Source organism: Phymastichus coffea, unplaced genomic scaffold (genome assembly GCF_024137745.1).
Source record: "Phymastichus coffea isolate CEN01 unplaced genomic scaffold, Cenicafe_Pcof_1.1 PCOF00036, whole genome shotgun sequence".
Taxonomy (NCBI): Eukaryota; Metazoa; Arthropoda; class Insecta; order Hymenoptera; family Eulophidae; genus Phymastichus; species Phymastichus coffea.
Window position 1 is genome coordinate 1,054,856 of NW_026706847.1, and position 12,133 is coordinate 1,066,988.

A 12,133-nucleotide genomic window follows, 5' to 3' on the forward strand; every position below is an offset into this window, starting at 1 on the left:
GCCGAATCGAAATTTGAAAACGGATTTTTTATGGAAAAATGACCAATAATTTTCGCTAGTTTATTTTGGATCATCAATTGTATTGTGAAAAAAGGTATTGGACAAATTATTTCAAAATTTTTTTTGTACGTACCTTTTAACACATATTGAAATAAATGAGTTTGAAGAATGTGCTTCGGTCACGCAAAAAATAAAAAGTACAAATAAAAGTGTTACTTACTTTGTAAAAAAGAAGATTTCTGTAACTCATATATAAATAAATCGACCGTATTCTACTATAAATTATCAAGCTAACACAATTTTTTTTAATTCTGTGCCTTATAAATACTCTGAGTTACAGACTTTTTTAGTCAGCATAGTCAGTGAGCCCCTCATGTTAAAAAGATACGTTTTTTATTGACAACAAAAATACCTTTTCGATTGATGTATAACGCAAACCCAATTTATATTTATCCTATTTATTCACGTTTTGAACGGTGCTTAAGTTGCATATTCATGGTGTTTACTGATTAAAAAAATTATAATACGCAATTAAAGAAATTATAATAATCTAATATCAATATAATACGACCAATAAATTTTCGTATTGTTCGCACTAATGTGCATGCCAGTTATTTCTCTTTCAAAACAGATAGAGTAAATATTGCGTGTACTGCAATATGTAAATAACACCGAAAATGTCGTACGGAAAATTCAGTGTCGTGGAAATTTTATTTTTCACAATTTAGCTTTACAATGAATAACATCAGTGAAGAAGAGCAAAAGAAAATATTCACCAAACTTTCATATAATCATTTTCTATTCAAACCAACCACATTGAATTTAGTATTAAAGCAAAACTGAATAAGGTAACAAAATTAAAGAAAGAAACTCATTAGTTATGAAAATATTCACATTTTATATTATAGTATTTGTAATTGTATTGTTATTAATAATTTGTTATATTGTTTATAAAATTTGAAAAATAAGTAAAGTTCATTGTTGCTAAAAATGATGTAATACGTTTTCATTTCAATATCTGGCCATCTTATCCTATGAAATCTGAGTTTATTTGAAAAATTTTAAGTTCAGGTTAATTATGCTATATTATGAGAAAAGCTTTTGAAAAAATCATGAGCTCATACTTTCTAATACTATTTAAAGCCAACTACAAGAGAAGAAAAGATTTTGAAAGTTGTGCTTCGAAAAAAAATTTTTTTAATAACAAATTTCATGTTTTGCTTATATATGTGTCGGTTATTTTCAAACTTGAAGGATCGTTGCAATACAGTTTATCAAAGGTCGATGTTAGCTAAACGATCTCGACATGTTTTCCAGCATTTCTCGAATCCGATACGCGACAGCAAACACGCTTTAATTAATCCAGCGAGCCCCGGCGAAGCAATAACGAAACCACGGGTGGCTCTTTGACATTCGAATATCCTGACGTAATCGTCGCGTTGAGGCTGTCGAGACGCGTATCTCTCTTTACCGGGAAAGAGTATCCTCATTATCGTTCGCTGGAGCTTTTCTCAAATCAAGGATTCCGGAGTCAAATTACTGGCGCTTCGTATATGTATGTGTTGTACCCTTAGACCTGTCTTTGTCTTTTTTGGAGTGGCGCTACACTTTGCCATACACTCACGCCGATATTGGATTCCTAAACGTTGAAGAAGAAAACGGGGAAAGTAGCCCATACTATCATCCTGACGTTCCCTCTCTCTTTCCTTGTCTGTCAAATTAGCCAGATTATTGCACTTCGTGGGTGCTCGCATACTTACGTCATTGAATGGCAGAATCTTTTAAATGCATACGCAGATATGCTGTTGAATCTTTTGACGTTTAGTTAGAAAATGATTATCTGTTCGTTGAATTATACATACTGATTAAACGTTATTGATCGATATTAAACACGCAACTACCCGTGTAAGAATTGCCATGACTGCAAAAACGGCCCAATACTGTGGGAGCACTGGCAACCGAACCTAGTTGTGTCAAGCACTGGACCGGCTTTGAGCCAACATTGAATTGATAAGAATGGTCCGAGCATCGGTAGCCAATACTGGGCCAATAATCTATTTTTGAACGATTTTAATATTTTTTGTTTTCCGGCGCTGGCCCAATACTGATCGTTAATCATGATGCGCATGTTTATAAAGAATATTAATAATAACATTTTAACCTAAATTATATGATAAGTATCGTGTGTTCCGAGTAACTTTCATTACGTTTTTGGGATAAGTCAAGCGCATCAAGTTTTTTTATAAAAATACTGCCATTGTCGCTACAGCTGCTGCTCGACGATGAACAGAGAATTTTCCTTTTCAAAGATAAAGGTACGTTTTTATAGCGATTATACAATTACTAAATTAAAAATAAAAATTTGAATTTATTTTCTTGTAGGTTATAACACTTATGATGGAGAAGACGATGTAAACAACCTCCAATAATCTTCATTTCGCGCAAGATCGACAAGCTTGCAATATTCAAATGATGCGTTCAGATTTTTTATAAGTTTGTAAGATTTTTTTCCAACAGTATTTGCAATTCTTACGTTTCTTATAAGATAATTGACATTTTTTATGCACATACTATTGTTCGTAATGTTAGCAATTAAATTTTAAATAAATAGTTATATTTAGTATGTAAAACAATTCAATAATAAATAAAGAAAACGTTGACGCTAAAAAATGCATTCTTATTTATTAGCTTGATAGTGTGCTTGTCCGACAATGACAACAAATATTGCGTTACCAGTACTGAGCCATGGTCAATGCGTCGGCAATGGCTCACTACTGAAAATATAACCTTGGCCCATTCTTATCATTTCGTTACCGGGATGACGTTGGACCAGCACTGGCGGCCTGTACCGGCAGTCTTGGTTAACGTTGCTGTGCCAATGTTGGGTCGTTTTGACTTTCTTACACGGGTAAAGCGACAACTAAAAATCTCTGGATGAGCACTACTTGGACGAAATTTATAACTTATTGTTTGCATTCGTATTGAAACATTAAATTTCCTCACCTAAATTGATTTCGGAACGGTCAGGCTGGCCGATGATAATTCGAAAACTTCGCAGACGAACCGTGTAGCGTTAGTTAAAATAAAATCAACGCGTATCGCATAAAATTCCGGTGTTCACGGCTGAGCAAGCGAAAAATTACACGAATTTCACCTCGTCTAGGCGAAATATACCGAAGGCAAGCTCCGGGCTCGCTACAATAACATTTCTCCGTTTCCGCTTTTGTCATTTTGTGAGTCAATTCGAAACATGAATCGTATAATAACTCAGCGGTCCAAAGGAAAAACACACGATTCGCCCGCGCGCTGACATCATTCGTTGGCTCGCAGCTGTAGCACCAGCGGCAGCAGCAGCCCTGAATCCGCGATCGAGCTCCATATGTATGGCGGGCGCGATGCGTTTTTCGCATTTCCAGCGCGCGCGTGAATTTTCCTCGGGCTCTCGGGAAAATGAGGCGACTCTCCGCGGAGGTGCGCGCCCGCGAGGGGACGCGTATACGTGTCTCCGAGCATCGCTCGAGCGCCTTCCCAATCAAATACTGAAGCTACTTTCGACGTTTACTGCGCTCGCCTGCTCCCAGTAGTTTTGTCGTTTATTTAATTGCACCGCAGTTACCACCGCAGCCGCCTGTCATCAATCTATACCGATATGACATCTCGACGTATCAATCGCACGTACGATCTTGCAAGTTTCTTTCTCTCAGCGCACCACGTCGATCGTCGGCCCATTAAAAAGTCGCGCGAACGATTTCAATCGGCGAGCCGCTTATCCAATTTCGCAAGTTTTTCTCGCATGTAGATAGAGCTGGTCGATAGCGCGCGAGGAGTAAGCCGCGGTGCCGGGTCGCGTCGCGGCGGCGTCCCGCGATACGCTCCGATCGGGAACGGAAGGAGTCGAGCGCAATTACGCGCGCTTCTTTTTTCCTTTTGCCGGCTTAATGAATTATGCCGCGCGCGCGCTTCCGAGAAAACCGTACGGAAAGCTCCGGCCAGCGGCGGCGTCCGTCGGTGAAAAACCGGCTCGATCGCAATTCCAATGAGAAGAGTCGCGCTGCGCGTCGCCTCCTCGCCGGCGCTCGTGTGGGCGCGGCTTGCACCTCGGCTCATTCATATTGCGATGAGTCTCTTTTCTTCCTCCCGCGGCGCAAAATACATAGAGCAAAAGAGATAAATTGGAAAGCGGCGCTGGTGGCGTGTATGCGAGTGGAAAGCCCGATTCGAGTTCCTTCCGCGAGAGCTTCCGGTTGGCTCTCCTCTCTCTCTCTCTCTCTCTCTCTCTCTCTCTCTCTCTCTCTCTCTCTCTCTCTGGCGCGCACCGCTAAAGGCGAGATGCTAAATAGCTGCGCGGGAGGGGCAATCGCTTTATGGCCCGGAATAATGGCCCGAGAGCGAACTTCGTCGCGATGCACTTTTTGTCGAGAGAGCAAGGAGCTTGTGTGCGCGCACGCGACCGAGTATACCTACACATGTGTGCGCGTGGGGCCACGAGCCTCGAAGCGCGATGGCGCGGAAACTCACGGGGCTAATTTATCGTCAGTCCGTAAGTGCGCCTGACACTTACGCATACGAGATCGATGCCGATCAAGCGGCGATTAATCGTCGACGTACGCGTCCGACGATGCTTAATGTACGGTAACACTTTATCGTCACTGCGTACCGCGCATGCGTAATTTATTTTTTCATCTCTCGCGCCAATAGGCTATCGGGGCTCCCGACAATAGTTTATCTTTTGTTGGAAAATAAAACTAGTGTAACACACACACACATACACACACACACACACACACACACACCGCCGCACAAAAACACGGAGAACTATTATCCTCTCTCCGCCTAAAATCGCGCTCAACAATGGAACGTCGCGGCCGACATGGTCGATTCGTCTTCCTTGTGCCCTCGCGTGCTGGCGGGACCACTCAGCGACGCACGCGCCTGTGTGCGTTTTCAAAGTGTTGTGAAAGGCCTCGCCTGGGGAAAGTGCTTCGAGTGCTCGACGCTCGTGGTAAGCGCGAAAAGGATGATACATGCGCAAATCAAGAATTTTCAGAATTTCGCAATTCCTGTCGTATAACTTTAGATTCTTTTTATAGGGATCTGAAACTACGCGGTTATACCATTTGAGAAAGCAAAACATCAATGCGTAAACAATTATACAGCTACGGAAATTTATTTTTATAAATTTTGTCCTCGTATTTCGCGTTTACTTACAGAGTACATTTTCATAAACAATTTTCGAAAAGCGGATGGATCGAACGGGTCGAAGTGGAATAGATATGTTTTTACAAAACTAATTTATAAAACCATGTATCTTATTGCGGCGTTATACTTACTCAAGACTCTACCAGAGGGACACACTTTCATATTTATTATTTATTATTTAAAATTGAATGTTTTCATGGTAGACATTTTAATAGTTATCTTTAATGTACATTCCTTCTCAAAAAACACATTGTTCCGATGATATGAAATTAATAAATAAGTTACTATTGAAATTTCATCGCTAACCCTGAGTTTTTTTCACGAAAATACAATTATTTTCTAAATTATTAAGGAAAAGACATACGAAAGTCTTATGAAAATTATGAAAAAAGAAAAATCAAAGCCGAGTTCAAAGCTTAACCAATCCTGGATCGATTAATAACATAATACATCGCGTTCTATGAAATTTATGGTCGAAAGTGTTTATCAAGTTTTAAAATCGATGTTGCACTTTCCCATGAAACTTTTGATCACAAAATGTCCATGATGAGTTCCAGATTTAGTCAGTAAGTCCACAGTAGAAAAAAGCAAAGCAATAAACTTACATAAAGAAGATAACGAACTGCAAGTTTCATCCTGTGATGAAAACCACTACACGTCACCTGAGGAGTGGATAAATAAAGAGCACAGTATCGCGAGATATTTGCATTTTCGGAGAATTACCCGACTGACGTGAGAAATGCGAAGGAGAAAATGTAGAACGAGACAGAAGGCGAATAGTTTTATATAACGAAGATAGTAAAAGAAAGGTTTGCTTCTCAAGGTTCTCCTAAAAATAAACGAAAATCTAAGGTCGCAGCTTAGTGCATCTAATACTCTCACGTTATATCTGTTTAAGGGCTCAACAACAGCGACATTTCAATTTCGTGCTGCTCCGACGTATACGGCGCACGCGACATTCCAGCGCGAGCTTTCGGCAGTAGCAGCAGCTCTTTTACAAGCGGCGCTCGCGGCGAAAGCCCCAGCAGTACGCGGTGTACGGTCGCGCGCGCGACTTTTCATTCGCTTCGCATTGCCTCTGGCCGCGCGAGCAAGCGTGCCAAAGTTTCGATGTCGGGCTCTCGCCGTGGCGCACTCACGCGCACGAGAGCACGGAGCGGTATTAGTAGTATAGAAATGGCCCTGTTGGATTTTCGTCTGTTGCCTCGAAACAGGCTAAAGGAAAAAGGCGGAGCTAGCAAAGTGCACAATGTACGGCGAACGGAGAGAGAGAGAGAGAGAGAGCAAAGTATTGCGCTGTCGAGCACGGGAAATTCGGATTTCTTCCACGGCGACATTTCCGCCGTGGGCGCAGGCTTCTCCGACGCGCACCGCCGCCGAGTGTCTTATCATTTCTGATCATTAGCAATGATCGATCCGTTCTACGACGCGACAACAGAAACAAATGAAGTTTATCGTTGACTCAGCGCTTATTCAACGCGACAACAACCGCACGATTTTCTCTTTATCTGCTGAATCCAGATAAAGTATCCGCCGGCGGACCTTCGGCTCTCTTGCTCTCGCAAAGATAAACCAAAGGGAAAAAGTTTACATAAAGGAAAAGCAAGCGCGGGGAGCGAAAAAAAAAAAAAAGAAAAAGTCGAAGCGAGGGTTGGCTTTTGGCAAATACGAAGGACGAATTTAGATATACAGATCGTGGGGAGAACGCGAGATGGTAGTCGTCCTGGCACGTCAGCACACGACGGCACACATCAAAGAGTGCCGGCTCTCTCTCTCTCGCTCCAGCCAGCAGCAGCACTCGGAATACAAACAGGAATTTCAAAGACGCGTTTTATCCAGTGCTCTGTTGCTTGCCGAGGAAAGAGAAACGGACTTTCGGCAAAAGCCGATCAGCCGATTGCTGAATTCGATTTGAAAAAACGCTCTCGAATATTTATGAATAAGCTGGGGTCTTTTTCTTCGTCGACGACTATTTTTTGTTCTAGCTTTTCTGTTTTACTATTACTACGTCGATTTACTTTCTATCCTACACGGAAGACCCGAACTGGTGCAGATTTAATTTCACTATCAGCGATATCACTCGGTTACTCGTGCATTCCTCTTCGAGCTGTGCTGCAGCATTTTTCTCGGCGATCAGTCTTCCAGAATAATTACTCTTCGGCTTCTTCCATTATTACTAAGGAAACCGTGCTTAGTTTTGCTCTTTTGTCCAAGGTGTTACATGGAATATACCTGAGCAACAAGGAAAGGATGGCGCCCCGTGATGTGGGCTTTCTCTCGCATTCTCGCGCGACTGGACAAAGCGAAAGAAAAAAGTTCGTCGGAAGCTTTCCCGCAGATATAAGCCAAAGTGTCGCGCACGCGTGAGTGCAGCCAGCGAGCGTCGAATACATTATATATACATGCACGCAGAAGCCGAAAGAAAGAGAGAGAGAGAAAGAGAGAAAATAAGCGTCGGCAATACCCTTGAGTGGCTCGGCTGCCCCGCGACACACGCAGCCACCCGGGGGACTGTGCGCGCCCGCTCGTCGCCCGCGCGAGGATTTGCTTTGCGAATAAAGGAAAAACGATCGACGTACGAATGCATATGCAGGGGATGCCGAGCCGTTCGCTTACTCGTCCGCTCGACCATGTACGCCCCCCGTGCCACTGTGCGCTCGCGTTCCTTGCTTTTCCTTCAGCTCACGGCCAAATTGTTCGAGGACTTGCCAGTATAAGTATTTGCGATAAGCGTCGTCTATTCTTGTTTTCAATCTAATAACATACTATGAGGCATGCGACGACTGTTGCTAATCAATATTTTGTTATTTAAGATACAGAAAATAAACAGATTGAACTTTCAGCAAAGTTTATCTTAAAGCCTAATAAGTAAAATTTGAATAACAAATCTTTAGTTCTCTACGGCTTGATATTGCAGATTTCAAAATGACGTTTACATGATAAATAATCTGGAAAAATTACCCATGCGTTCGTAGCAATTATTAGAGTTATCGTTTATGCAAAGGTTCTGAGATTAACGTTTAACAGAACATAAGTTGATCCTCAAAATAAACCCATCAATTTTCCATCGAAACTCCTCCACTAATCCTCTCTCTCTCTTTCTCTCAAGCTTTATATCTTGATAAAAACGAGTTAGGATATGAGCGAGCGAGCGCGAAAAATTGCGTGAAATTGATTAAAAAATGGAATGATTCGACCATTGAAAAATAGCTTGTCTCAAGGCCCCGAAGTATATATATATATAATGAGAGCGCAAAGTCGCGGCTAGCGATAGCGGCACGCGATTGAAAGGGGGCTGCTGCTGCTACAACTCGAGAGCCGCGTTCATCTCTCTCCCATTCCCCACCCTTCAGTTTGGATCAATAATACCACCCTTGACCGCCCCCCCCCTCCTATTCGCTACGCATGCGCTCACCACCACCATACATATGCACGGCAATCATACGAGTATAGCGCCATCAATGGTACGTATGCGCGAAATAACAACCCGATTGCCATTCGTTACGGAATATCGCAACAACAAAAAATGATGATGAGACGGCGATAGGGGGTGTTGTTGGTCTTTCTCTCTTTTGATAAATCATGCGTGTAAACTGTTTCATGTAAATCTGTCGGAAAGACTGACTGATGAAGTCGCATGCCGGGCTCACGGAAAGATGGACGAGGCGTTGAATTTTTGTCTCTCTCTTTTACGAACAAAAGCTTGTTATCAAGTAGACTGGAGGATATCGAGGAGTTTATTTGTTTTTTTACGTCTAGCAATAAATTTTTTCAAATATTTCTTTAAATTGCTTTATAAACCACAATTGAATAAAATATTGTACATCGCTGTTACTGTTGTATTATTTACGTGTACATATTTTTAAGTACGGATAAAACCAATGCAGATTTGTGTTTTTTCTGTCAAGCAAAACCAGTTATAAGGAAGAAAAATAAAACATTTATTTATTGAAATATTCCATTGATAAAAAAAAATAGTCGCAATTATTAAATATAGTTTATAGCATCGAGAAAACTTGTTTTCTTCGGATAAATCTTGTATACATGCACGAGCATAGTCTGAGACCACGAACTTACGCAAGTCAGGTTATGCAAATGCGAACATGTAGAAAACATTCGATCGGGTGGAATCGATACGCTCAGTCTCGAAACAGCCGGCAAGCGAAGCTGGTTTTTGAACGTATTCCGTTGACCTTGCTAAATTAAATTTTTATTTTTGACGAATGTATGATTAAATTGTCTTGATTGTTATTGTGATCAGTTGTTCATTGTACCTTGTCAAATGAGTAACCACACGTCACCTATTTGTTGTGAAATATTTTGTTGCTTGACACTGTGTAGAATCAATTCACGTATAGTAACCACATTGTTGACTCAACTTTTACGTTAGTAATAATCTCACCCGCATCCCAAGGTAAACATATAGTCAAACACTAGTGCAGCATAAATTTGTTGTTAAAATGCTCGGAGCAGTGATTTAGAACATCTTCTTGATAAGATAACTTATCACCATTCACGAGCAGCCTCACGTGCAATGTTAAAAAATGTGCGGATATCTATCGGCTCTTTCTTCATTCTCGCGTGTGGTCAGTTTCGCAATGTCGCTTTCATTGCTTGTATTCCTCGCGAATTGATTTTAAGCACGATCAAATAATCACCTGACATTACGAAACGAATAATTCTTGCTCTAATGCGTTTAGTTATTCTACTAATTACTGATTGCGCAAATCATCAATAACAACCACATGCACGTTTCAGAGTTCTCGTTAGCGTACGAAAACATCATAATATTTACGAGGTCACGATGGCATCGCGATTGCGACAATTCCTGGCAAAACCGGAAACCAAGGACTACTTTATGAGGTTTGTTGATTCTATTTTTTTGTTACTGTATATTAATAGTATATTATGTTTTGTAGCAAGTACGCTACGGACATTCTAATAAAAAAGAAAAAATTGCAACTTATTTGTGTATTTCGTTCCAGCACACACTTTTGGGGGCCAATGTGCAATTGGATGATACCAATTGCTGCAATAATGGACACCCAAAAAGATCCGAAATTCATCAGTGGAAAAATGACTGTAGGTAATGAAACCAACCGCACTATGAACGTTAATTCGTATGCCAACAAAATTTTACTCTATGCTCATTTCAGCTCTTACATTTTACTCATTGGTATTTCTGAGGTTTTCCGTAAAAGTAAGGCCCACGAATATGTTGCTTTTTGCGTGTCACGCCGTCAACTTGAGCGCACAACTTACGCAAGGCTACAGATTGCTCAGATACCGACATTCTCTGAAGCAATGAAATATTTCACAAAGTGTATCTGCTGTTCTCCCGGCATAACTCGATTTCCAACTATACTAAGTCATTTTTTGTTATTATAAGTTATTTTTCAACAGATATGATTGTAAATATTGCTAAATTTATTCTTTTGTTTACAATAACATGTTCGTATGTAAAAGTTTATTCGATTTTATCAAAACAACCTGACCATTATTGATGAACAAGCCGCAAAGCATTTTTCTTTGGGTATATATAGATTCGTGCAAGATGATTGAACATCTTATTTTCTAGCAGACTGCCTCGCAAGAAAAACGTAAGCAGAACGAGAGAAAAAAAAAATATATATATATATATATATATATATATATATATATATATATATATATATATATATATATATATATATATATATTAGGTGCATATCGCGCGGAGCAATGGCAAAAAGCGCGAGTCGAGCCCCCATGGATCAAAAAAGCGTTCCGCCTCGCCGACGACTCCTCGGTTTTTCTACTAACAGAGGAGGCTACGCGCGTGTACCGCGACGCGCAGCTCGTGTCCTCTCTTTCGTATTTCTGTCATACTTCCTCGGTATCTTCTCTCTGAAAATTTATCGTCCTTGCAAAATTCGTAAAATATAACTAAATCGAAAACGTTTCGTGGAAAATCAATTGTTTCCATCGTACGAACATGTGGCAGTGTGCTTTGGCAAAAATAACAGTTGCTTCCGAGCGACAGTCGGAGAAAAGAAAGGAAAAAGTTTTACACGCGATAATAAAGCTACTTTGTCATGCGCGTCGCTCATCCATCTCGGCGGCGTTCTCCTCCCACGCCTCGTCCCCCCCCCCCCCCCCCCCTCCCCCATGGGCGAAGGAGAACACGCGCGCCTTCTTGCGCGTCGACTTCGATTTCGGCGAGATCGAATTATTCGTGGTTGTGTGCCCTCGAACGGACGAATGTATAAGGAGAGCAATAATTCCCGCCGCCCTCACCTTCTCCGTCCGTTTCTCTCTGAAAGGGGGAAAGTCCGAGTTCGGCAACTGGGGATGCTGAAACGCGATGGGGTCACTTTATGGCCATGCGCCCGAGCCAGCAACGATCACACACGCATGCCAGATATTTGGCTGCCGCTTTTGCCTCTCCATCCCCCCCCCCCCCCTCCGCACATTCGATTCGGACGCTTTCAACTTTACTGCCCACAAAGTTTTCACTTTTTCAAGTGTGCCCAACAGAATCAAATTCTCGTGCAAGCGCTTTATTCGCACGTTGTCGAACGAAGAATCATCGATGTCTGAAAATCATTCGTCTAGTTGGCATCGTTGCAATAACAATCCGGCATATCCACATCGAAATGAGAGTAGCGCCGAGAATAGAACAAAGGCAAACGAGAAAAAGTCGCGCGGGCGTTTGGAGATAAAAGTAGCTTGGAAATGGTATTCCTATGCTAACACCCACGTCGCACCCTGGGAGTTTTCTTGGCAAAGCTACCGCCAGAGAGGGAAGGAAATAAAGTGGAGTGGTGGCGGGTCCACCCTCTTTGATTCGCGCGTCTCAGAGAAAAACCCGAACACTATAGAAACCGCCTTGGCGCTGAATATAAATATAAACGACCTTATTGGGGGAGGGAGAAGGGAGGAGGAAGGGCGCGAC

The 12,133-nt window shown here is 41.7% G+C and overlaps 2 long non-coding RNA genes across 3 annotated transcripts in view; one reads left to right on the forward strand and one right to left on the reverse strand.

The window, feature by feature from the left end:
- LOC131663606 (uncharacterized) overlaps positions 1-12,133 on the reverse strand; it is a 65,412-nt gene that overhangs the window by 38,708 nt on the left and 14,571 nt on the right. The gene's annotated exons all lie outside the window — the stretch shown is intronic.
- Positions 10,019-10,495, forward strand: LOC131663607 (uncharacterized). Its single transcript, XR_009301867.1, has 3 exons — positions 10,019-10,062; positions 10,185-10,281; positions 10,356-10,495. It is a non-coding gene; the product is annotated as an uncharacterized LOC131663607 (long non-coding RNA).